Source organism: Juglans microcarpa x Juglans regia, chromosome 7S, assembly GCF_004785595.1.
Source record: "Juglans microcarpa x Juglans regia isolate MS1-56 chromosome 7S, Jm3101_v1.0, whole genome shotgun sequence".
Lineage (NCBI taxonomy): Eukaryota > Viridiplantae > Streptophyta > Magnoliopsida > Fagales > Juglandaceae > Juglans > Juglans microcarpa x Juglans regia.
The window spans coordinates 4702365-4727341 of NC_054607.1; the positions used below are offsets into that span (position 1 = coordinate 4702365).

Here is a 24977-nt window from a genome sequence, read left to right on the forward strand (position 1 = left end):
TATTACTACTATATTCTATTTAAAAAATACTATAGTCTATAAATTTTAATACATGTTAATTGTTATATAGTATAATTTATAAAACTAGAAAGTACTGTTGTAAAAAAAAAAAAAACTATATTTATTTATAGTATTTAATTATATAAAATTGTCTAACATTATGTTTTATCAAACATTATAATTTAGTACTCATAATATAATATTATAGTTATATTAATTAGTATAATATAATAATACTATTATATATACTAATACTATATATTAACTACAAAATGAGTATATTGATACTTAAATATTGATACCCTATGGTCTTTGTTGATGTTGTGTTTCGTAGCCCGAGCACTTCCGCAATAACCAAGCTCACGCCACCTACAACTAAGAAGAAAGGGCTCCGATGACGTCCGGGGTTACTCCGATGCCAAGTCACTAAATGATCCTCTAGTGATAAGAACAACTCTGAAGAATAGTAAGAAAAATCAAAATTGAGAGAGAGACCTCCCGTAGAAGGGATGTCCATTATTTATACCTGATCCAAGTCCTACTATTGAAGGAGATAATGACGTGTTAGGTGTCAGACTTGCTACCACACATTTTCTGCTGCCACAGTGTGTCAACCCGCAGCTCTGGCGACCGAAGGAGATCTTGGCGTTTCAGCCGTGCTAGGAATGTCCTGCTGCTTTCTGCCAGGGTTGGGTGTCAGGTCGTGGGTGAGCCATCCTTCATACATGGGGTGCACTGCTTCTGATGAGTCCGTGACTGGGCACGTTCAGCTGTCCGTGTGTAGCTGAGGGTCTTGCCCAGCGCCCTACAATAGGACTTGGTAGGCTGCCGAGCACCAAGACGATCTCATTGGTATATCCGAGCTTGGCACTAAAAGGCCTTCCCGGATAGGTTTGCAGTCATGGGCTCGGCACGTGATTCTCTGGCCCAGACTCTTACTAGAGCGTTTTGTCTTTGGGCCTGGAGTTCCATGACTTGGCTTCTTCAGGCTTGGGCCCTTTAGGGATGGGCCCCTCCCTCACAGTACCCCACGAATTCCTATCACGTGTGCGTGGTAGGAATTCATAATACTTCTAATTATGTTGCCAACTGTTCGGCTTCCACCATTTCAAGTTCTCGAGGCCAACTATTGTTGAAGGGGCACCTTTTCCCTTCTCTCGAGGCCGTCCTGTCTCCCGACAATCGATGTGACATGATGGCCACCCTTCCCTTCATATCCTAGGGCCTCATTGGTCCGTGCCCCTCACTCTCTTGACACTACGCCTTCCATTCTTGCCGTCACTTCAGAGAGCATGCGTCGTGTGGTGCTTGCTGATGTCGCTGTTGTTCGAGCGCTTTGTTTCCCGCGCACTCTCCATCCTACCTTTAGTATATAAGGCCCACTCCCTTTCTTCTTCACCATTTCCTCTTACATTCGTTTTTCATTTTTCTGCCATTTCTCATTCTTTTTCTCTCTAGCTGTCGTGTTCCCCTCCCTTCTCTTTTCTCCATCACCGCTTTCCTGTCGGTTCCCACTGCTATGATGGCACCCAAAGTTGATCCCGTTCCTCCGTATTTTGGGAGGAAACACTAGGTTTCCTCCATCTCCAACAATGACCTTAGGGCATTCCGCTCCAAGTACAGGATTCCTCTTACCGTGGTTCTAGAGATTCCCCAGGGTGAGCACGCAGTGAATCTTGATGGCACGGTGATGAGGGTGGCCTTTTACCAGCTAATGTTCACCAATGGTTTCCGCCTCTTGTTTTGTCATCCGGTTCACGAGGTTCTAAATTATTTCGGATTGGTCCCATAGCAGCTCCACCCTAATGTGTGGCGGCTTCTGATATCCAGTTGCATCATCTTCCTGATGATACTTAGCAAGACTCCTGAAGAATACCCAAACCTAACGGCTCGGGACTTATTGTACGTATATCGCCTTAACTACCGATCGTGAAGCATCGTCAGTTTCCAAGCCTAGTCTTCGAGCCAAAAGATCACCTCGCTCGAGCAGCATCATTCAAGCATAAAGGAGTGGCCCCAGAAGTTTTTCTTCTTGTTGGCCCAGACTGGGAGTACCCCAAAGGGGAGTTCACCCACAAGGAGTTCCCTATTCAGGCATACTGGGGATTCCCCATTTCCATGAAGAGCTTGGAACTTACCTTGAATCAGAGGGAAGAAGCTCGGTTGGAGTTGGTGACAGCTTGGGTGCGGGCCCACCTTGACGAGTCGCAGACCAATCTAGTCCTTTTTGACAAGAACATCCACAACTACCTATCTATGCCCGACTGTTCGTATGCCGAGAGGAATTTTTTGGGTAGCATCCCCCTTAGGCCAGGCCCTCTCCCCAGAAGCCGGCTTTGAGCTCTTCTAGCTGCCAGGCAAAGCCACCAAGGATACACCACGATTCTCCCCCACAAAGTGATGAGGCTGGGGGTCATTTTCTTTTCGGTGATTGTGATGGGGAACTAGGAAGCTGACCCCAAATGCCTCGTGACCGAGAGTTCGTGTGTGTTGAGATTCCGGTTCCTTCGACAGGATGGAGCATGACGTCATTAGTGAGCCCAAATTCTCTTTCCCTAATGGCTCAGGCCCTGCTACTGGGCCCTTCACTCCGACGAGCTCTCAGCCACCTCTCGCTGAACCTTTTCTGGACCCGCTGCTTCCTTCCGTAGAAGAATTGGATGCCTGCGATCTTCAGGCATAATTTTTTGCTCTCTGGCACACTCCCCGCCTCGTGCGCCTAACTCGTTTAAGCCTTACACTTCTTTCGAGGATACGCTTATGGAGAAGATGGCCCACGAGGTTCCCCAAGTAGGGCAGGCTTCTTCCTAGGATACGAGCCATGGAGTCTGGGGTCGAGAAAGGCAAAGTCCAACCCCTCCCGTGCCTCAAGTCAAGAAGAGAGCACAATTTGTCCATCAAGACGAGGAAGAAGACGAGGAAGATGAAGATGAAGAAGAAGAAGAAGGAGTTAGTGGAAGAGGAGAAGGGCTAAGACCCGAAGCTCCTCCTGCTGCAACTCAGAGCTCAGACGAAACAGCCAGATCTGCCTCTTCGGCCTTGGGGGCCACTTCCCTCCTTCGTTTGTCGGGCCGAGCGGGACTGATCACGGCCCAGATTTCCAAGAGCCTCCGATTTTCAGAGATCTGAGTGATGATGACGACTCTGAGGCTCTATCTCCCGTGGCACCTGGGCCCTGCAACGAGACCTAGGGGTCCCTTCTGAATTTCTCTTGGCAGCTAGTGGTCGTAGGCCCTTCATCTTCCTCCAGGGCAGAGGGGACACAGGCCCCCTCGACCTTGGCAGACGTTTTGACCCCTATTCGCCCAGGTATCTTCCTTCGTTTGACATATTTCGCCGAGCCTTTTCCAGCCTTATACTTCTCATATAGATATATATACATATCTTGCAGGCCGCAGTCCAATTGGCCACGACGATTGGTGGGGAACTAGGAAAGCTGGATGAGGCCAATCGAGAGCTCGGGACCTTGTCACGCTTGGATATTACAAGTTGAAGTAGGCGGCCCAAAGAATAAAGAACCTCAAGACTAAGCGGAAGGAGCTGATCAGCGAGATGGTGTATGTGAAGGAACAAAACCAGCACCCGGAGGCGGTCACAGCAAGGCGTAAAGAGAAGAAGAAGGCTCTTAAAGGTTTATTGCGCGATGCCAACTAGGACATCCTTTGGCTGACGTCGGTAAAGAGGCGTGTAGAAGAGGCTCGCCCAACTTCTGAACGGAGTTTGGTCACTCGGGAAGTGGAGTTGGAGGCAGCTCGGGAGTAGTTCAAGTTCGCTAGGAAAGAGCTACGAGAGTCTAGGGAGGAGACGGAGTCCACCCGAAGGGAGTTGGAGGAATCTCGATGAAATTAGGCTTTAGCTATTGGACAACATTCACGACTGTTGTTCGGGCATTTTAGGCATTCTTAGGAGGCTTAGCACTTAAGAGAGCAATTACGACAGGCGAAGGCACGCATCGGTGAGCTCTCATAGTCGGGGATTCATAAGAACATTGACCTTCTATCCCGCAACAATAAGATCGCAGGCCTGAAGTCTCTTTCGGAGGATGTCGCCAAACGTTACGGGGAGGTCCCATCTCGGATCGTGAATGCAAACGCCATCTGGGACGCGGCCTGGTCTCACGGCTATTGAGATGGCCTCAATCAGATCCACAAGCACTTGTTGCAGAATCCTGAGCTGGACTTGCGCACTTTGTCTCTATCCTCCCTACCTCCCATTTCCGAGGCATAAGCTTACGTTAGGAACTTTGGGAAGCTAGGGTATCCCCCATTCCCCCAGAGCGCTCCTTAGCCTTCTCCACCCCAGTGATGGGCTCAACCCTTCCCCCTTCACTTTCTCCCATTTCTCTTTAGTACTTTGTAACCTTGCATAGTGCTCCCCGACTTTTGTAGTAACTATGTATGTTTGATGATGAATGTAATGAAGACTCGTTTCTTGCAGCTGTTGTGTTCTTTTGTTTCCTTTTCCTCTTCCCCTTTCATTTTTCTTTTTGCATTTCTGACGAGAGTTTTGGCTTTACTGGTCGGGGGTCGGAACCCAGTTTTGAGACTTTGGGCCTTACCCCGCAGCTAGTCAAGGGGCCCAGACTGGGGGTTGGTACCCAGTCCAGAGACTTGTGACCTTACCCTGCAGCGAGTCAAGGGACCTGTCTTCTTGCGAGTGTAAGGACTTGGCTTTGTTGGACAGGGGGTAGGTACCCAATCCAGAGACTTGTGACCTTATCCCACAGCGAGTCAAGAAACCCATCTTCTTGTGAGTGTAAGCACTCGATTTTGTGGGATGAAGGTCGGTACCCGGTCTGGAGACTTGGGACCTTACCCCATTGCGAGTCAAGAGACCCGTCTTCTTGCGAGTGTAAGGACTCGGCTTTGTTGGATGGGGGGTCGGTACCCTATCTGAAAACTTGGAACCTTACCCCGCAGCGAGTTAAGGGACCCATCTTCTTGCGAGTGTAAGTACTCAACTTTGTTAGACGGGGGGTCCGCACCCAGTCCAGAGACTTGGGACCTTACCCCCCAGCAAGTCAAGGGACTCATCTTCTTGCGAGTGTAAGGACTCAACTTTGTTAGACGGGGGGTCCGCACCCAGTCTAGAGACTTGGGACCTTACCCCGCAACGAGTCAATAGACCCATCTTCTTGCGAGTGTAAGGACTCGGGTTTGTTGGACTGGGGGTCGGTACCCAATCCGGAGACTTGAGACCTTACCCCGCAGTGAGTCAAGAGACCCGTCTTCTTGTGAGTGTAAGGACTCAGCTTTGTTGGACGGGGGTCAGCACCCAGTCTGGAGACTTTGGACTTTACCCCGCAGCGAGTCAAGGGACTCGTCTTCTTGCCAGTGTAAGGACTCGACTTTGTTGGACGGGGTGCGGTACCTAGTCTAGAGACTTGGGACCTTACTCGGTAACTAGCTAAGGGACCCGTCTTCTTATGAGTGTAAGGACTCAACTTTGTTGGACGGGGGGTTGGAGCCCAGTCTAGAGACTTTGGACCTTACCCCGTAGTAAGTCAATGAACCCATCTTCTTGCAAGTGTAAGGACTTGGGTTTGTTGGACGGGGGTCGGCACCCAATCAGGAGACTTGGGACCTTACCCTGCAGCGAGTCAAGGGACCCTTCTTTTTGCTAGTATAAGGATTCGACTTTGTTGGACGAAGGGTCGGTACCCAGTCCGAAGACTTTGGACCTTACCCCATAGCGTTTTAAGGGATCAGTCTTCTTATGAGTGTAAGGACTAGATTTTATTGGAAGAGGGTAGTTACCCAGTCCGGAGACTTGGAACCTTACCCGGCAACGAGTCAAGGGACCTGTGTTCTTGCAAGTGTAAGGACTCAACTTTGTTGGACGAAGGGCCGGTACCAAGTTCGAAGACTTGGCACCTTACCCTGCAGCGAGTCAAGGAACCCGTCTTTTTTTCAGTGTAAGGACTCGGCTTTGTTGGACATAGGGTCAGTACCTAATCCGGAGAGTTGGGACCTTACCTCGCAACGAGTCAAGGGACCTGTCTTCTTGCGAACGTAAGGACTCGACTTTATTAGACGGGGGGTCGGTACCCAGTTAGGAGATTTGGGACCTTACACCGTAGTGAGTCAAGGGACCTATCTTCTTGCGTGTGTAAGGATTCAGTTTTGTTGGACGGGGGGTCGGTACCCACCCCGAAGACTTGGGACCTTACGCCGCAGTGACTCAAGTACCTTTAGCCTTTCCCCCTTCGTGGTGAATTGCCCCAGTATCTGGCTAACTAGCGCTTGGGAATCCACCCTCACTTCTATTTCTTCAGCTCCTAGTAACCGTGCGATTGTCATTCCAGCCAAGAGCGCTTCATACTCAGCTTCATTATTGGTCATTTTGAATGCCAGCTTGACTGCATAGTTGTGCTCCTTTCCTTATTTGGTAACGTTGTGCACCTCTACTCCCCTACCAGCTCGGCAGGACGAGCTATCGACGTAGACCTGCCAGGACTTTCCTTGGGGTGCATTTGGAATTTCTTTGAAGAAATTGGCAAACTCGGCAATGAAATCTGCCAACACTTGTCCTTTGATTGCAACTCGAGGCTGATACTCCATGTCAAATTTGCTGAGCTCGATCGCCCATTTTGAAAGCCAACCCAAGGTGTCTGGCTTATGCAGTACCTTCTTGAGAGGGAGATCGGTGTGTACTTTCATCGGGTGGGCCTGTCAATATGGCCTTAATCTCTTGGCTGCGATGACTAGAGCAAATACTAACATCTTCGTTCGGGTTACCTTGCTTCTACTCTATGAAAGGCCCGACTCATGTAATAGATGGGCCGCTACCCTTCTTTCCGTATCGGCAAGTACGACTGATACGACGTGTGGTGATACTGTTAGGTACACCGTCAAGGTCCCCCCGGGTCTTGATTGACTGAGTTAGGGGGCCGACTCAGGTACAGCTTCAAATCGGCGAAAGCTTTTTCGCAGGTCTCATCCCACCCCTTGGCTTTCCCCAGGACTTTGAAAAAGGGTAGACACTAGTCGGTTGATCAAGCGATGAAGCGGTTCAAGGATGCTACTCGTCCAAATAGCCTCTGAACTTCGTAAACGTTGTGGGGGGAAGGCATTCCTATAACTGCTTCCACCTTTTCTGGGTTGGCCTTAATCCCTCTCTTGGAGACCATGAACCTTAGAAACTTACCTATCTCCACTCTGAACACGCACTTCAACGGGTTCAGCTTCATCCGATATTGCCAAAGGATGAAAAATGCTTCTTGTAATTCTGCCTAATGTTGTTCGGGCTCTTTGCTCTTCACCAACAGGTCTTCTATGTACACCTCCATTTTTTAGCCGATCTGTTGTTTGAACATTTGGTTGACTAGTTGTTGGTAAGTGGCTCTTGCATTCTTGAGGCTGAATGACATTGGTTTGTAGCAGTAGAGGCCTCATTTTGTTATGAACGTTGTCTTCTCCTTATCATCTGGGTTATTCTGATCTGGTTATACCCAGAATAGGCATCCATAAAGCTAAGGAGGGGATGCCTCACCGTCGAATCTACGATCAGGTCGATGTATGGTAAGTGGAAGTTGTCTTTTAGGCAAGCTTTATTCAGGTCGGTGAAGTTGACACACATCCGTCTCTTCCCACTGGCCTTCTTCACTAGAACTACAATAGATAGACATTCCGGGTAATGGACCTATCGGATGAACCCTGCAGTTAGGAGATGATCCACTCCTCAGCTATCGCCCTATACTTCTTGGGCTAAAACTTCATCGTTTCTACTTGACTCTCCAAGCTGCTGGATCGACGCAAAGCCGGTGCTCGGGTCCAGGGGCTCATTGGGTTCTGCTTGCCGAAGAGCTTGTTAATCACTGATTTGTTCATCCCATTCGGTCAGGGGCGGGGTGAACCCTGCTTGGGAGTTTTTTCTGTCCTTTCAACTGTGGCGAATAATTTGACCTCGTGCCTCAACTCTCGGTCGTAGCATTTCAGGGCTAGGACCTGCTCACCGTGAATTTTTCCCACCTCCAGAGTCGGTGGGGAACTTCATTTTGAGATGGTAAGTGGACATTACTGCCCTCAAACTATTCAGGGTGGGGAGTATGGCATTGTATGAGGATGGAGCACTAACCCCAGCTGCTCATATACATTGAAGGGTAACCGATTTACCCCTGAACCTAGATCTAACAAAGCCTGGCCAATTTTTGAGTTTCCTATGGTTCAAGAAATGGTTGGTGAGCCAGGGTCTTTGTATTTAAGAGGTGTATGGTTTTGAACAATGGCACTAACTTGTTCAGTGAGAAAAGTCTTTTTCTGAACATTCAGTTTCCTTTTGACAGTGCACAAATCTTTAAAAAATTTTGCATAAGCTGGGATTTGTTTGATGGCATCTAAAAGAGTGATGTTGATTCTGACTTGTTTGAAAATTACTGATATCTTAGAGTTTTGTTTTTCTTTATGCAAGGAAATCAATCTTTGAGGAAATGTAGCAGGAACAGTACAAGAAGAAGTTTCAGAGTTTTTAGAATTTACCTCACCATCCAGTTGTGAATCATTTTTCTTACCAGAGTCACTAGTGCTAACCTCAGGTTTGTCCAAGATCTTACCACACCTCAGGGTTGTAATGGTTTTAGCAACCTTCACATTAGCTCCTTCTACCATGCCTTGGGGCTGCTGTCCTTGAGGGTTAGGTTGAGGTTGGGCTGGAAATTTTCCTTTTTCCTAGACACTCAAAGAGGTGGTTATTTTGGTGAGTGTCCCTCTTATGTCATTTATGGCTTGAGAATTTTGGTTGTTAATGGTGGCTTGCCCTTGCATGAATTGTTGGAGGTTAACAGTGAGCTGCTGTATAGATTCCTCCAAGTTCTTTTTTCTTAATGAAATGGGGTTGGTTAGGATATTGGGCAGGTCCTTGGGGTGGTGCGGTGTAAGGCATGTAAGGGCTTGTGGATGAAGAGGTTTGTTGGTCTTTCATCCAACTGAAGTTGAGATGGTTTTTCCAACCTGCACTGTAAGTGTCAGAATACAACCCAGAAAAATTTTTAGAAATCATGTTCACAGCACCAGTTGATCTAGTAATACCTCCTTAAAAGTAGGTATGGTGGGGCATGCATTGGTAGTATGCCCATGTTCATCATAGATTCCAAACTTAGCAAAAGTATTGGGTAGAACTTGCATTTCATTGACCTTTTTTAGTTCAATAGTCTCTAATTTTTTTGAAATTAAAGCTATTCTAGCATGCAAATTGTCAACTTCCTTAAAGTTGTATTTCCCACCCCCAATTGTGCTCCTCACATTCTCAGGCCTATCCCCAAAATCAGAGACATCCCACGACTAGGCATTCTCCGCTAAGTAGTGAAACTATTCAAAAGCTTATTTTGGTTCCTTGTTGAAGAACTCACCATTACACATGGTCTTAACAAATTGCCTCCTTTTGGGTTGCAACCCTTCATAGAAAAAACTAATAACCCTCCAATGTTCGATGAGGAAAAGCATTCAATAAGTCTTTAAACCTTTCCCAACATTGATAAAATGTTTCATTATCTTTGTGCCCAAAATTAATTATCTGCCTTTTTAGGGCATTTGTTCTACGCATGGGAAAAAAGTTTTTAAGGAACTCAGTCTGCATTTCCTGCCAAGTTCCTATGGATCGAGGTTTTAAAAAGTTCAGCCAAGTTTTAGCTTTATCTTTAAGAGAGAAAAGGAACAGTTTTAACCTTATTACCTTCTGTATACATTTCTTATCCATAAATGTTGAACACACCTCTTCAAACTCCTTAATGTGCAAATAGGGGTTTTCATACTCCATTCCATGGAAATGGGGAACCAAGGGTATTATCACAAGTTTAAAATTAAAGTTATTTGCATTTAAAAGTTGAATAATGTAAGAGGGAGGACTAGTCCTAACAGGCTATAAGTACTCTCTTAGTGTCCTATTTTGATTCAAAGCTTCATGATGCTCATTATCATCCATGTTACTCGAATTTTCAGATGATGACTAAAAGGAAATAGATGTAGTTTCAGTGGATGCAATTGATTCAGTCCTAACTAATCTTGATGTTTGATCTCTAGCCTAAACAAACATGCATGCTTAAAGAACAAACATACCGGCTGAATGAAAACAATAACATGCACTCCCACAATTAGTCGAAAGGAAGGATTTGTTACCTCATCTGTGAAGAGGTTCACAGATTCATTTATTTTCCTCTGTCTCTCTCTGTCTCTCTTTTTTTTTCTTTTTTTTTTTCCAAGGAAAAGATTATGCTTCACCAATTGTCCTCGACAACGGCACCAAAAACTTGGTATTCACCAAATATTGCTTCCAAGTATAAAAGTAAATTTAAAGGCACAGGGAACTTCCCATCTCCACAGGAAAAATTTTGTCAATACAATCAATCATGCAAAAAAAAGGGTTTAGATAGACAAAGGAACAATAAAGATGGAAGCATATGGATAATTGTAGTTGGATCGGTTTAAGGTTATTCACTGTGAGAGTGTGATGAGCTATGCACTTTAAATTTGTACTATATGTAGGATGAATTTGTATTCAAACATCAAGAATGAGGGACTGTAATTACTTTACATGAAATAAAACATGAATTCAAGTTAAATTGAAAATTGTTTTTGCACTCTTTAATTTCTTGGAAAAATGAGTTGATGAACAGAAACAACCAACTTAGAGAAAATAGTTTAGAACCTTTGGGGAATCAAAAAAGTAATGGTAGGAGAGTAAACACTAGGGACACAGGGTTATGGTTTTCTCAACCATCGAGATGTTGGTCACGGGTGCATCTGCTTGTGTTAAACCAGTCATGATATTAACACATAAACTCAAGAAAACATGCAATCTCATATTATAGCAGCAATAAAAAGTAAATCCCTCACTATATTAATCATCATTTTCATTTTAAGACCCTAGGGCTGAGGGATCCTTGATTATTTCAAGGTTCTGATGTACCATGAGTCTACAACAGGTCAAGAACAAGGGATCCTTCAGAAACCCACAGTTAATCAAGAATGAAAATACAGAGACAAAGTCTTGCTAAATACCACAGCAACCAACAATACTCAAAAGGAAGAAGAAAACCCCATTCCCCGCAACCCTAGTTGCAAAGATTAGCCTAGAATCATCCTGTAAAAGATGATTTCGAAACTTCACAGAAACCCTAACAAAGCAACACTTGTAATCGAAAGCGAAAGTAAAATAGAAAACTCTACAAGAACAGGCAATAATTTATGCTCGCATCCTTCCTTCTCGACTCCTTTTATCCTCACTTTCCTTCACCATTTATCCCTCCCTCTCCTCTAACCGTCGCCTTCTCTTTACCTCCATTCTACCCTCTAGAAGAACTCAGCTGCTTAGCAGAAGAAATGTGAAGGGTTTTGAATGGCTGAAAGGCTTAATGCGATGGACTCGGGGCTCAAAGGTTGACTGGGGCTCGGGCTTTTGGGCCTTCAATACCTGCATAGTTAAACCATCCTTAGCCCATGACAAAAAATAAGCAAGTGTTGGAAAATTAACTCTTAAACTTCACAGCCCAATAGACTAGGTCCATTTCATAAAAGTGTAACATTCAAGAGTAATGCTAGAGAGAAGCCATTGTAGCAGTGCACACTTTGCACTCACTGCATGACTGCTTCTAGTTGATTGTTTCCAACACTCACTTGGGGAGATGTGTGGTCTAGATGATGCCACATCATGTGTGCAAAATGGATGCTCCCAATAGTAGCTTCTATCTATATTTATTCAACATTTAATCATATTTGTATGACCAATCAACATCAACTGCCTTACTTTTGAACATATATAATAACAAAATATCCTACCAATCATCGGAGATGGTGGCCATAGTTTTGGGAGCCTTCCCTGCCAGTACTGAAAGGGTGACTCCCATTGGTTGAGCAACGTCTCCCGTGAATCCCTCAAGCAGTATTGGAGCAGGACGCAGTTAGTCCGGGCTGATTCCCCTTTTCACAAATGCTTCCCAGAATAGGATGTCTATCGAACTGCCGTTGTCGATTAGGATCCTCCGGGTTTTAAAGTTTTCCACTTGCATTGTTACCACCAATGCGTCATCATGCGGGTGGAGGATGCCTTCTTCATCTTTCTTGTCGAAGGTTATCGTGGGGCCTCCGGTGCACTGTAGGGGCCTGTTTGCAACTCTTTCAACAGCGAACACTTCCTCGTACCGTGCCCTTCGGGCATGTGCTTTCTGGGCTGACGAAGCAGCCCTGCCTCCGGCATAACCCCCGGTGATTGTGCTGATCTCCCTAAGTGGCCTGTTCTCCACCAGGGGACTCGTCTGCATTTCATCCCTCGTTCCCTGCCTTCTTAGACTTGCACCCCACCGGGGACCCGTGCGCCTTCCTCCGCGTCAATCTATGAGGTCCTCCGACTAGTGCGTCCGATTACGCTGGTCTTCCTCCCTCATCCTCTTTAGGGCGTAGCAATCTCGAGTGTTGTGTCGGTTATTCATGTGGAACTCACAATATGGGTGGTTTTCCTCATCTCGGGGCGGCTTCCCCCTTGGGGCCGAGCCCGCATTTCTCCTCTGCTCTTTGTATCTGACGCTCCCCTTTTTCCCTGGTCGCGACCTCCTCGTGAGCCTGACGCCTTTCGACTCACTCATTCCATCTCGAACCATCATTGGGCAATCAAGGCCTTGAGTGTATCTTCAAAGTTGATGAACCCATCTGCTCGGTCCATGAACTCCCTTGGTGTTGTAGGGTCTTTCACGCTATCTCTGCCATGAACGAATTCAGAGGCTAGATTCCTCCTAGGAGGGCCGCCAATGTGATCTCGTCTTGGTCGTTGGTGGTCACATGCTCTTGATTGAACCGCGTGAGGTATGCCTTCAAGTTCTCACCATCATGCTGTTTGACGGTCAGGAGGTAAGCTGCTAGGCGTCTCCTTTTTCGACTTACCAGGAATTACGTCATGAAGAGCTGGGCGAGCTCCTCGAAGCTATCTACCGTACCAAATGTCAATGACCCAAACTGAGTCCGGGCGGCTCCTCTCAGTGTTAGTGGGAAGGCTTGACAGGCGACTTCCCCTGAGAAACCATGCAGGGTCATGTGGGTTTTGAACGTCTTTAGGTGCTCCAGTGGGAGGTGGGTGCTAATGAGTAGCTAGTCAACAATGGATGGTGTGTCTATCTTCTTAGCCATCTCTGCGCATTTATCCCCAAGCTCTCTGATTTGAACGTGCATCTTGCATCTCTCCTCCTCTGCTGTGGTGTCCACAGGGACCTGCCGCAAATCCTTGTGTTCGCTACCGCTCGGTTCTTTGCCCTCCACTAGCTCTTCATTGGTGCCTTTGAGGGCCGCATTCTCTTGTCGTAGCATCCCAACTTCTTCCATCTATTTCCTTACTGTCTCCTTCATGCTCGCGAGTCTTGTTTCCATTGTCCCTTCCTAGTCGTCCCCCCTTCGTGTAGCTTGGGACTACGTCATTGCTGGCATGCGAAGTACATGTTTTTATGGAAAATTTATCCCACAAATAGCGCCACTGTTCATGTCGTGTTTCGTAGCCCGAGCACTTATGATATAACAAGCTCTCGCCACCTGCAACTAAGAAGAAATGGCTCCGATGACGTTCGGGATCACTTCGATGCCAAAGTCAGTGAACAATCCTCTAGTGATAAGAACAACTCTGAAGAATAGTAAGAACAATCAAAATTGAGAGAGAGACCTCCTATAGAAGGAATGTCCATTATTTATACATGATCCGGGTCCTACACCTGAGGGAGATCGTGGCGTGTCAGGTGTTAGACTTGTTACTACTCATTTCCTGCTGCCACAGTGTGTCCGCCAGCGGCTTTGGCGGCTGAATGAGATTGTGGCATGTCAGCTGTGCTAGGCCTGTCATGCTGCTTTCTGTCAGGGTTTGGGTGTCAAGTCGTGGGTGAGCCGTCCTTCGTATGTGGGGTGCACCGTTGCGTGCCGCGTCTCCTGACACATGCATTGAGTGCGGCGTGACTTGAGTCTAACGAGTTTGTGACCGTGTAAAGCCCAGTGGGTTGTGAAGCCGGTCCGTGCTTGAGGGCCTAGCCCTTTCATTTTCGGTGGGCGAACGACGTCGTTTGGAGGGGTAAGCTTTTCTTTTTCCCTCCCCCGATTTCTTTTCCTTCTCTTTCGGCATTGCAGTTACTCTGTTTAGTTCTTTCTTTTCTTTCTCCGCAACTCTCTCTGTCCCACGTTTCTTTCCTTTTTCCTTTCAGTTTCAACTTCATTTCTTGTTGTTGGCATTAGTTTGAGTTTCCAAATCCCATGCCCTAGACCTCCTCACGTGTATTTCTATTGCTGCGTTGCTTCTGGTTTCCTGAGTGTTGCCGTCTGCTACACTCTGTTTTCCCTCCATTTTCGACTGGTAAGGGTTTCTTTCTCATCCAAGTTTCGGTTTCTCCTTCTGTAACAGTACGATTTCTGCTTCTTAGTTTTGGGTTTGGTTTATCTTCATTTTGATGCAGTATCTGTTTTGGTTGTGAGATTGAGTAGCTTTTTGTGAGTTTTTCTAGTTGTTGTGTGGTGAGTATTTCGGGTTGGTGTTTTGTCCTAGGTTTGGATTATTTGAAGTTTCATTGTAGTGGAATTGTTGGACTGGTGGTTGAGAAAATATTTGGAAGTATTAGTTTATACTTTATGTTATGGAGTTGGGAATGGAAAGAAGAGTGCTTTGTGTAGTGTAAACTGGTTATGTTGGCAAAATCTGCGTACTTCGCTCGAGCGGACTGTCGAGCGCGAATCGAGCGAACAGCCAAATGAGCATTGGCTTGAGCGGAGACTCGAGCGAACCTCTCTGACTTGCATTCGCTCAAGCGGAGTGTCGAGCGAGACTCGAGCGAACCTCTCTGTCTTGCATTAGCTCGAGCGGAGTGTCGAGCGAGACTCGAGCGAACCTCTTTGACTTGCCTTCGCTCGAGCGATCTGTCGAGCGAACTTGGCTCGAGCCAACTGTCAAGCCAACTTTCAGCAAACATTATTTTTAGTTCCAAATCAGTCTCCACTTATAACCAACATACTGAGTTTAGTATAGAATATTTTGGGTCGAAGTGTGGGCTGTCCGGATTGTTATTTGGCTAGTTAAGTTTGATTAAACTCGTTGAATTATGGTCTAGAGTTTGAGTCTTGAGTTGTTTAAGACCAATTGTGTATTGTTGGACTTTAATATTTAGTTTATATTATCTTATGAATAGGTGGCGAGACGGATAGAGACCGTATTCAAGTCATAGATAATACGCTGCATGAGTCACGTAAGTAGGGTTCCTATGCTAGGTTTTATACAAGTTAATAAGACTGAGGCTGATTTTATGAAAAACTTGCATATTTTGTGTTATGTTGGGAACTTGTGAAAATAAAGATCAACATTGGTCACTCATCTGCATTATTCATGAAATCTGTGTGAAAAAGGAAAAATATGTTTTGGCATGCATTGTGTAGACATGAGCTAAATTCTGTTATGTGGTTTCTGAAATCTGGAAAAATAGCGATATTGAGGATATGAAAAGTTGTGCATTTATTTAAAAAGATGTTCTGGCTTTTGTGTTCAGCGTGTGTAACTGTCTAATTCTGTTTTGGTACTCTGTATTTTGTTGTTATAACATCTAAAAACCTTTGGCATGGTGTACTGGTTTTCGTATCTGACTCTGTCTCTGCTTTGCTATGCTCTGCTCTGTTATGCTCTGCTCTGTTATGCTCTGCTCTATTTGGGTTGGTACCAACTTCTCTGTCTCTGAGTGCACCCACTTTGGAAACAAAGTGGTTTTATTGTGGTCTTTCCTGTGTGCACACTCGGGGCTTCGAAAATAATAAAGGAAAGATTTCACCTCTGTCTCTGCCTGGTTTGGCCACCGGGGTTAGCACAACCCTACCACGGGGTGAAACATGGTCTCTGCTCTGTTTGATGCTCTGTTTTGATTTGATGATGATACTCAGTTTATGTTATGCCAAAGTACCATGGGTTTTACTTGTTTTAAAACCATCGCTTTGTTATTTTAAAAATATGTTCTGTTCTGCATGATAACTCTGGAAAAATATTTTGTTCTGCATACTCTCCTTGATAAATGCTCATGTTTGCACGCTAGCATATGATTTCTGCTTACTCAGTTGTTGATGACTCACCCCCTATCATTATAATATTTTTTTTCAGATGATGTGGTGAGTCCAAATGAGGACCTGGATTAGAATGCTGGTTGTGTCTAAGCTGAGGAGATGTTGGTAGAAGAAGGACTTCTGGTGTTCTTAGTTTTAATATCTTTGAGTGTTATTTATGTCTTGAGTTTAGTAAGATTTATGAAATATTTAGTTGGTTTGTTATGATTATCGGGAAGTTATGGACCCATTTGATTTATTATTATTGCATTAAAGATTGTGTGGAGTTTGTAATGAGATTATTGAGAAGATTTGAGATTGATTTCATTTATGAAGTTTTTGGAGTTTATTCTTTGGATGTGTTGGGAGGTATGTTTATGAGTGACAAGTAGAAATTCTCCAAGCCACCCGGGTTTGGGGCGTTACAGACCGGGCACATTCAACTGTCCGCGTGCAGCTGGGCGTCTTACCCAGTGCCCTACGATAGGGCTCGATAGGTTGCCGAGCCCCAAGATGATCTCATTGGTATATCCGAGCTCAGCGCTAAAAGACCTTCCCTGATAGGTTTGCGGTCACGAGCTCAGCACGTGATTCTCCGCCTGGACTCTTAGCTTACGGGAGGGTTTCGTGTTTGGGCTTGGAGTTCCATGGCTTGGCTTTTTCGGCCCTGGGCCCTTCAGGGATGAGCCCTTTCCTCACACTCTTATATTTGCATAAAATAATATTATTATTTATGCTTGTAGTTATAATGCATATTTATTATGTAACAACTAATACTAGACTACTACTACTAGTCACTAGACTCACTACACAATAGACACTAGTCTAGTAGTCTACTAGTATGAACTTATTAACTAATAATAAAAGATATTAACCCTAAATATGTATATTACCATAGTTTATATAATCTTATGAATACAGTATTACTAGAGTCTAGTGATTAATCATATATAAAGTAATAAGATTAAAAACTAGTGATAAGTTATTAATGGTACTTTATAGAATGACATAATCATAAATACGATGTAACTTTATAGAATATATAATGATAGAATCATAAGTGATAAGTCTTTAATAATGATATTATGATAGGTTAATAACAATATTGTAAAGTCTTCAATAATACTTCATAGAATGATAGAATCGTAAGTGATGAGTTATAAGTTAATAATTTATGGCTATATTCTATAGCCTATAGCCTGTAAACATAATATTTATATGAAAATTCAATATTTGATAAGAATAAGATAAATATATCAATATGATATATTAATATTATAAATTAAATTTATAGTATATGTATTGGACTATAACTATAAGTTACTATAATTCTATATACATGATTAATAATACATTTATAACTTTTGGCTATTATATATTTAAATATATATATATTGTATTATATATGTACTAATATATACGAGTCGAGTTGACAAGTTGAGCTTCATACGAGTTTGTTCACGAATATTATTCAAGCCGATCGAGCTTTATATGAGTTTGTATCGTTTAATAATAAAGTTTATTTCTGTGTTTACGAACGACCCATTTAATATTGATTCGACTCGATTTTAAATTTAATCGAGTCGAATTCAAGCTGCCTGCCGAGCAACCTATTCATTTTACAGCCCTACTTATATCAAAAGAACAGGTCACTTATGATAATGTTAAAACTAATTTATATCCGATTGAAGACCTCACGTACATTGTTTTCAATTGATTTTCATATTATGGTGATTACTATTTTACGTGGGTGTCTTCTAGTTTTTCAACACCAAATCAAAATCACCCATACATTATATTAGAGAACTTATACAGATATAAAGAATTTATACAAAAGTAAACTTAAAAATTGACGTGACTTTATAAGATTTGATAGATCTACCTTATAATAAAAAGAAATTTATAATCAAACTTATCATATCAAATCACATGAAAAGCTTAATTGTGCAAAAGATACGGCTTAGTGAGGACAATGGATATCAGAAAACAAGAAGAAGATCAGGACGACCTGTCATTCATATGGAAAGCGACTGTTGCTCTAAAAAATAGTTGAAGGTACCATATTGTCTTTAAGTGTCCACAGTACCCCTCGTTGCGCCTACTCTTAAATAAAGATTTGCAGGGTTTGGTATAATTAAAAATATCATAAAAAAACTTGAGTGTATCTTCTTAATATTAACTAATTTTAGATCAATTTGCAGTTCACAATCCTCTATATGATATGTATGAGTTAGAGGAGGGAATTCAACAGAATGATGTTGAAACGCAGAGTATAGGTGGATGTTTCCTTCAACAAATAAAATGCTGCTAGTGCTTGCTCCATTGAAGAGATGTGAAAGAAGTTTAGCAATGGTATGTATGGGTACGTGGTGGAATAATAATGATAGAATGGGACAGAGCTGCTTTTGAAAACATTGCCCACCAAACCTTTGTTGTCTATTTTATGTCATTTCTGTCCTACCATTTTATGCAACATCTTTATATCAAAATTATGCATGATTTTTTAGGATTCCCACCAAACAAAAAAGCAAAAATAATAGAGAAAAAAGAAGAAGAAAAGAAAACAAGACAGCTAAAGTGTCGTGCATGTCGAAGACAACGGTAATACAACACGTAATATATTTTCATAACATATTTCACAATAATATTATAAAATAAGAATATTTTTATAAAATAATATTATTTTTATAAAGTATTTTATAAAATTACCCTTCATCTAATATATTATTGTAAAATATATTGTAAAAAATATTGTATAAAAATCATTTTCTATAGAACAATGCCTAAAAAAAGGGATCGATGGCACGCTTGGATTACCCTCCTAATCTTTAAAAATAGTAATATTTCTCTTCATCATATTTCTATCGACTTAGTATCATATTTCTATAATCTTATGATTTGATCTTAAATGAAATTATAATCATTTAATGTTGTTGAAAAGAAGATGATGATGATGATTTAAACTTTTTTTAAGAATAAAAAATAATTTTAAATTTTATAAACATATTATTTGTTGTAAACCTTGTAAAAAAAATTAAACTTATCGTTGACGCGGCAGATATCTACATCTTTCACATCATTAGTGTCTCTTGGTTTGTCTACGAGAGATTTTGCAAATAAGTTTGTTTGTTTTTTTTTTTTTTTTTAACTAGATAAAATTTTAGAGTGTACAACTCGAGCGTATTCATTTTGAAAAAGTTTAGAATCACTATTAAAAATTACTTTTTAAATGGGTCTTAAATTTACCTTTTTTTTGTTCAAAATAAGTGTGTGGGGGTTTACACACTCTAAGACTATAAATATCATTTCTTTTCTTTTATAGCTTCTAATTACACATGCTGGTGTGATGTATTTTAATTTTGGAAATACTAGTATGACTCCTAAATGTGTCTACTAAACATGTCCATTAATATATTTTATTAGTTTTTTTAATAGTTAAAGAAATGATAATTAGTGAATTTGTATCTTATTTTTATTTTTCCTTAATAGTTAAGGATGCTTAAAAAATGTTTAAAAAAAAGTGATCATGATCACTGTAATTGTAATTTTTATAACACCATTTTAAAAACTAAATACATAAATTAATAATATTCACTTTCTTAACTATTAAAATAAATAAATAAATAGGTACAAATTATGACTTCAAAGATCATTTCTCCCGTAATAATACAGAAACCTAGGGCATGGCAGCTCATCTTGATGATTTGTACCCTTCCAACTTCATCGATGGGTGAGATTTGTGAGAAGAAGTGGGCATAGAACGTACGTACAGTTCAAACGTCATGCATGACTGCTAAGGAGACATCAATGGATCATTCACGTGCAACCCTCGGAAATATCTGCAGGCCGTGATCATGTTTCAAGATAAAGTGTTTGTGTGGCTAGAGGTTCTGCCATCCGGGCGGGTCCGGTAACCGGACATCTCGTACTTTTTCAAAACTAATGGCCGACGACAAATTTGTTTTGGAGTGGGGTGTTTTGACGTTTCAACGGGACCATGCTAGGGGACTGAAGACTTGGTTTAGAATCTTAGGTAGAGTTGCTTTCACTTCATTTTATTTTATTTTCTCTCAATATCCAAACCCAATAAATACGTATGTTTTTTAATTTTAAATTTTCAAATTTTTTTATCTGATGAAACTTCAGTACCATCATTCTGTCGCATTTAATTCACTCATGGTTACCAAATTTATCACGGTTTATCATTATAATTTTTTTAAATTTTAATATAAAATATAATAAATAATTTAATTTTTTTAAATTTTAAAATAATAATAACATTAAAAAATAATATTTTATTATTTCAACTCAACTTAACTCAATTTAATTCAATATTCAAATATAAATAATATCCTAGGCTCGTTGAGGTACATTTGGGAGTAATACATGGTAAAAGAAATTTTATGATTATTCTATTAAGTTTATTAACTTAGTCATGTAGAGGAAAGCCGATTGATTTTAAGAATGGGAACTTAATTATGAGCATGGATGAGAGCCTAGTGGTTAGGGCGCTGTTACTCAGCCCTGCCCAATGTACAAAAAAATTATTAAATTAATAGAACAAAAGAAATTAAAAAGAATAATATTATTAAATTTATAACATTTTATTATTATTTTAAATAATAAATAGATAATTCAATATAAAAATAAACTTTTAGTGTAATAGTCAAATACAATATCATGTCATATTATGCAAATGCCAAAACTCTCAATTTCATACGGTGGAACCATAGTCTTTAAAGTACTAAGAAATTCCATTAAATCAATTATTGAAGGAAGATAGCTCACTTTTTTTTTTTTTTTTTTTTTCTAAGAATGGGACTATGGTCTAATTTTATTAATAAACAGTCACTTATAACATGGACACTAACTTATAACAGAGGAACATAGAAGCAAAAATGAAAGAAAGAAATCTCAAAAACAGACTCATAAAATTTAATAAAACCTAATCCAAAGCAGAATGATAGTTGAGATATTATCCATATAGCTTACTTCATTCCATCATACTAACCGTCGAGGGCCTTTAACTCTTCAATTAAAGCATTCAAATGGGAATAAGATGATCCACCTTCTTCAATGGCTCTCCTTGCCATCTCCCCGAGTTCTTTGGCTCTGCTTCTCAATTCCTTTGCTTCTTCACCTTCCATGAGGTGCCTCACTGCCTTGTCTATTGCTTCCTTCTTTATAGGATTATCATTCCCACTGAATTCAACACATTCCTGAGCACCGACAGGAACCCCAATCTTCAATACCTCAGTCACTAACTTCTCGTTGAGAAATTGCTCAGCAAACATTGGCCATGTCGCCATAGGCAGCCCAGCAGCCACTCCCTCTAATGTCGAGTTCCACCCACAATGTGTCACAAATCCTCCCACTGCTTCATGATCCAAAATCAAAACTTGGGGTGCCCAACCTCTTATAATCAGTCCCTTACCTTCCATTCTCTTCTCAAATCCCTTGGGCAACCAATCTTCATCTTCTTTTTCATTTTTGTCTTTCCTCACAACCCAGATGAATTGCTGCCCAGAAGCCTCAAGACCCATTGCAATCTCCATTAGCTGAGAATTATTGAAGTTAGACAAGCTTCCGAAACATATATAAGCAACTGAATTGATATTCTTTGTGTTAAGCCACTTCAAGCATTCATGTTTATCAATGGAGGATTCTTTTCCCCTCTGGTCTTTGTCTTCAGCATCCTTATTGCAGAGTGAAAGTGGGCCTATATACCATGCCTTTCTTCGGCAAACCTTTTCGTAATGATTTGCATAAGCTGGCTCGAGCTCGTAAGAAGCTGTTTAAAACAACCCCATAGCTCCTCACCTCAGATTCTCCAACTTCTTTCATGAAGTCGGAAAAGAATGCTTCAACGTATTTGTTATCAGTGAAGGTTGGCAATTTCATCCTTGTCAACTTTATCTCGCCAGGAAAGTTAGGGATGAGGAATGGTTCAGAATCAGATGAAACTTCCATTTGAGGCTCATACTGTCGCATGCTCACCCATGCGGACGTAGAAAAAACACTGGTTGAATTAAAAACAAGCACTGGGATACCAAATTTAGCGATAGCATCAATTACCCATGAAAGAGCATGTCAACAACAATGCAATGAGGATGATCATGATTTTGCAGTAGCTGCTCGAGTGGTTGCCGAAGCATCGCAAGGGCTGTGATGAAAGTGGTCATCTTTTCATGGGTAGTCTTGGAGTCAGTAGTCTCGCACTCTTCTGGGAGGCCGGCCTCTACTGCCGGGAACTCGATGGTTTGGATATCAATCTTGACGACACCATTGCCGCGGGTTTTGGTTCTTTCAATCATTTTCGCAACTGTAGGGACGTTGAGCGGGGTGGTGATTATGGTTGCTTTGACACCTCGGGTTGTGAATAGCTTGGCCATGTCTAACATTGGAATCATATGGCCAGGGGCCATAAAGGGAAAGAAGAATACATGGAGCTGGCGTCTTTTGCTACCCATAATAGATTTTGACTCAGTTTCAGATCAACAAGAACAAGTGGGGCATGACGACGATGAAGAAGGCAACAAGGAGGGTTGGAGATGGAGAGAGTTTGCTAGGTATAAGGTGGGCTGTATTGTTGCAATATGTTTGGCTCGTGTCCAAAATATAATATAAATAGTTAAGTTTATAGCTTTTTATAATTTAAATTTTTAGAATAATATGTAAAATATGCATATATATATATATATTATAATAATAATTCCATTTGAAAGTCTTTATATATACCATACATATTCAACCTGCTATAATTTGATTTGAAAGATAAGTAATATTGATGGTGTGTAGCATTATATAATTAGTTATATTATATATTTTATATAATTATATTTATATTTAAAAGTCTTTATACCACATATAATCTATGTGATATAATTTGATTTACAAGATAAATTTTAAAATTTAAATTTTATAAATCAAATTATATCTTGTGAATAATGTGTGGCATTATATAATTAATTAAATTATGTAACACCATAATAGAAAGCTCAAATCACATTATCTATATTCTAAAAGGAATAGTCAATGATACAATTAAAATTCTATTAGAAGTTTATAAAGAGTAAAAACTCTTCATTCTAAAATAATGTGAGATTTCATATATTACATATCAATATTTTTATTATATGGAGTATTATAATTTATCTCTTTTAAATTTTCGATGTTCTTATTAGGTCAATTCCTTATAAATGACACGATTCAAGTTTCATATTTTTAATTGAGATAAGCCCTTATACTATTTATAAATTCGAATAGAAAATCTAAATCACATTATTTATATTCTAAAAAGATTAATAAATAATATAATTAGAACTTCACCTACGTACAGATCAAACGTCGTGCGTGACTGCTAAGGAGACATCAATGGAGCCTCCACGTGCCACCCTTGAAATATCTGCAGGTGATCATGTTTTCTAGGTAAAGTGTTTGTGTGGCTCGAGGTTCTGCCATCCGACATCTCGTATTTAAATTTAATGGCCGGCGACAAATTTTTTTTGGAGGGGGGTGTTTTGTTTCAACGGGACCTTGCTAGGGGACTGAAGATTGGTTTTAATAGAGATGCTTTGACTCATCTTATTTTATTTTATCTTAATATTTAAATATTATAAATATAAATATAAATATTTTAAAATTTTTTTATCTAATTATTATTTAATTATTATAATTATTTTAAATAAAATTAAAAAAAAATTAATTTTTCAAATTTTAAAATAAAAATTATATTCTAATAATATTTTACTTTTATATTATTTTTATTCAATTTTTTTCACTCATTTTTTAAAATCTTATAAAATATCTTAATTTAAATAATTTTACTATTATTAATAGATCATCTCATTTCATCTCACTGTCAAAATAAGACTGAAATATTAATACTAAGATATTTCGATACATTAATATAGATCTATTGGGAGCTTTTTCTTCACATTTTGATTATTATCGATCCCAAGTTCCCAACGATAATACGAGTTATGTCATGTTTTCATTTGAACTTGCATTCATATTACATGAATCTGAATGGGCCAATTTTTCAAAAATGCAAATTGCAATACGATTCATTTCAATATAGAGTTAATCTCAATTTATCTCATTTAATCATTATAATTTTTTTAAATTTATATACAAAATATAATAAATAATAAAAAACACAACTTAGCATCTCCATTAGATTTTTTTATGATAATTTTTTATATAATAATATTCATCTATTATTATTATTGTAAAAATATTTTAAAGAATATTGTTTTCAATAAAAACTAACAAGCGGATATTTTGGTGCCACGTTGGGTGATCAAAGTGAAACGATTAGTGGGACCTGCCTTTGCATGGTATGCAACTAATAGCAGCTGTCATCTGAACACCAAGCGCCGGAATAACACAGAGCCGTCGAAATGAGTTGGGATGAAGCACAGATGCAGCACGGCCAAAAATAAAAAAATAAAAAACAAAAACAAAAAGGTGTGGGCCTTATGAGCTGTCACGCACGCCGTAATAAGTGCCATAAATGGATTTTTTTATTTAAAAAGACAAGCTTTAGCTTCATATATAAAAGAAAAAAAAAAACATTGAGTCCATGCTCTTTATTTACAAACATATCTACTTTAAGATAGATATTTATTATTATGAAAATCTAACAAGGAAGAATTAATAAAAGTGAGATATTTTCATAAACCTGCGTTGAAGTTGCCTATTGTATCGAATTATATGTATATTAATTTTTATCTCCATGTATTTTTATCTCGAAGTTGCCAAGAAGATAACAGATGTCTAATAATATTTTGCATTCAATCTGAAGCTTGCTTCTTGTTATTTATTGATTGAACAACTAGATTTCAATCACCTTTAATGGAATTATTGGCGCATTAAGGTTATCTACGAAAAAAAAAAAAAAAAAAAAGGTCAACTGAAATGAAAATTCATCTCTATTTTTAC

At 40.4% G+C, this 24977-nt stretch overlaps 1 pseudogene; it reads right to left on the reverse strand.

The window, feature by feature from the left end:
• Positions 1-20866: 20866 nt before the first annotated feature.
• LOC121240412 lies at positions 20867-22647 on the reverse strand (annotated as a pseudogene).
• Positions 22648-24977: the final 2330 nt, after the last annotated feature.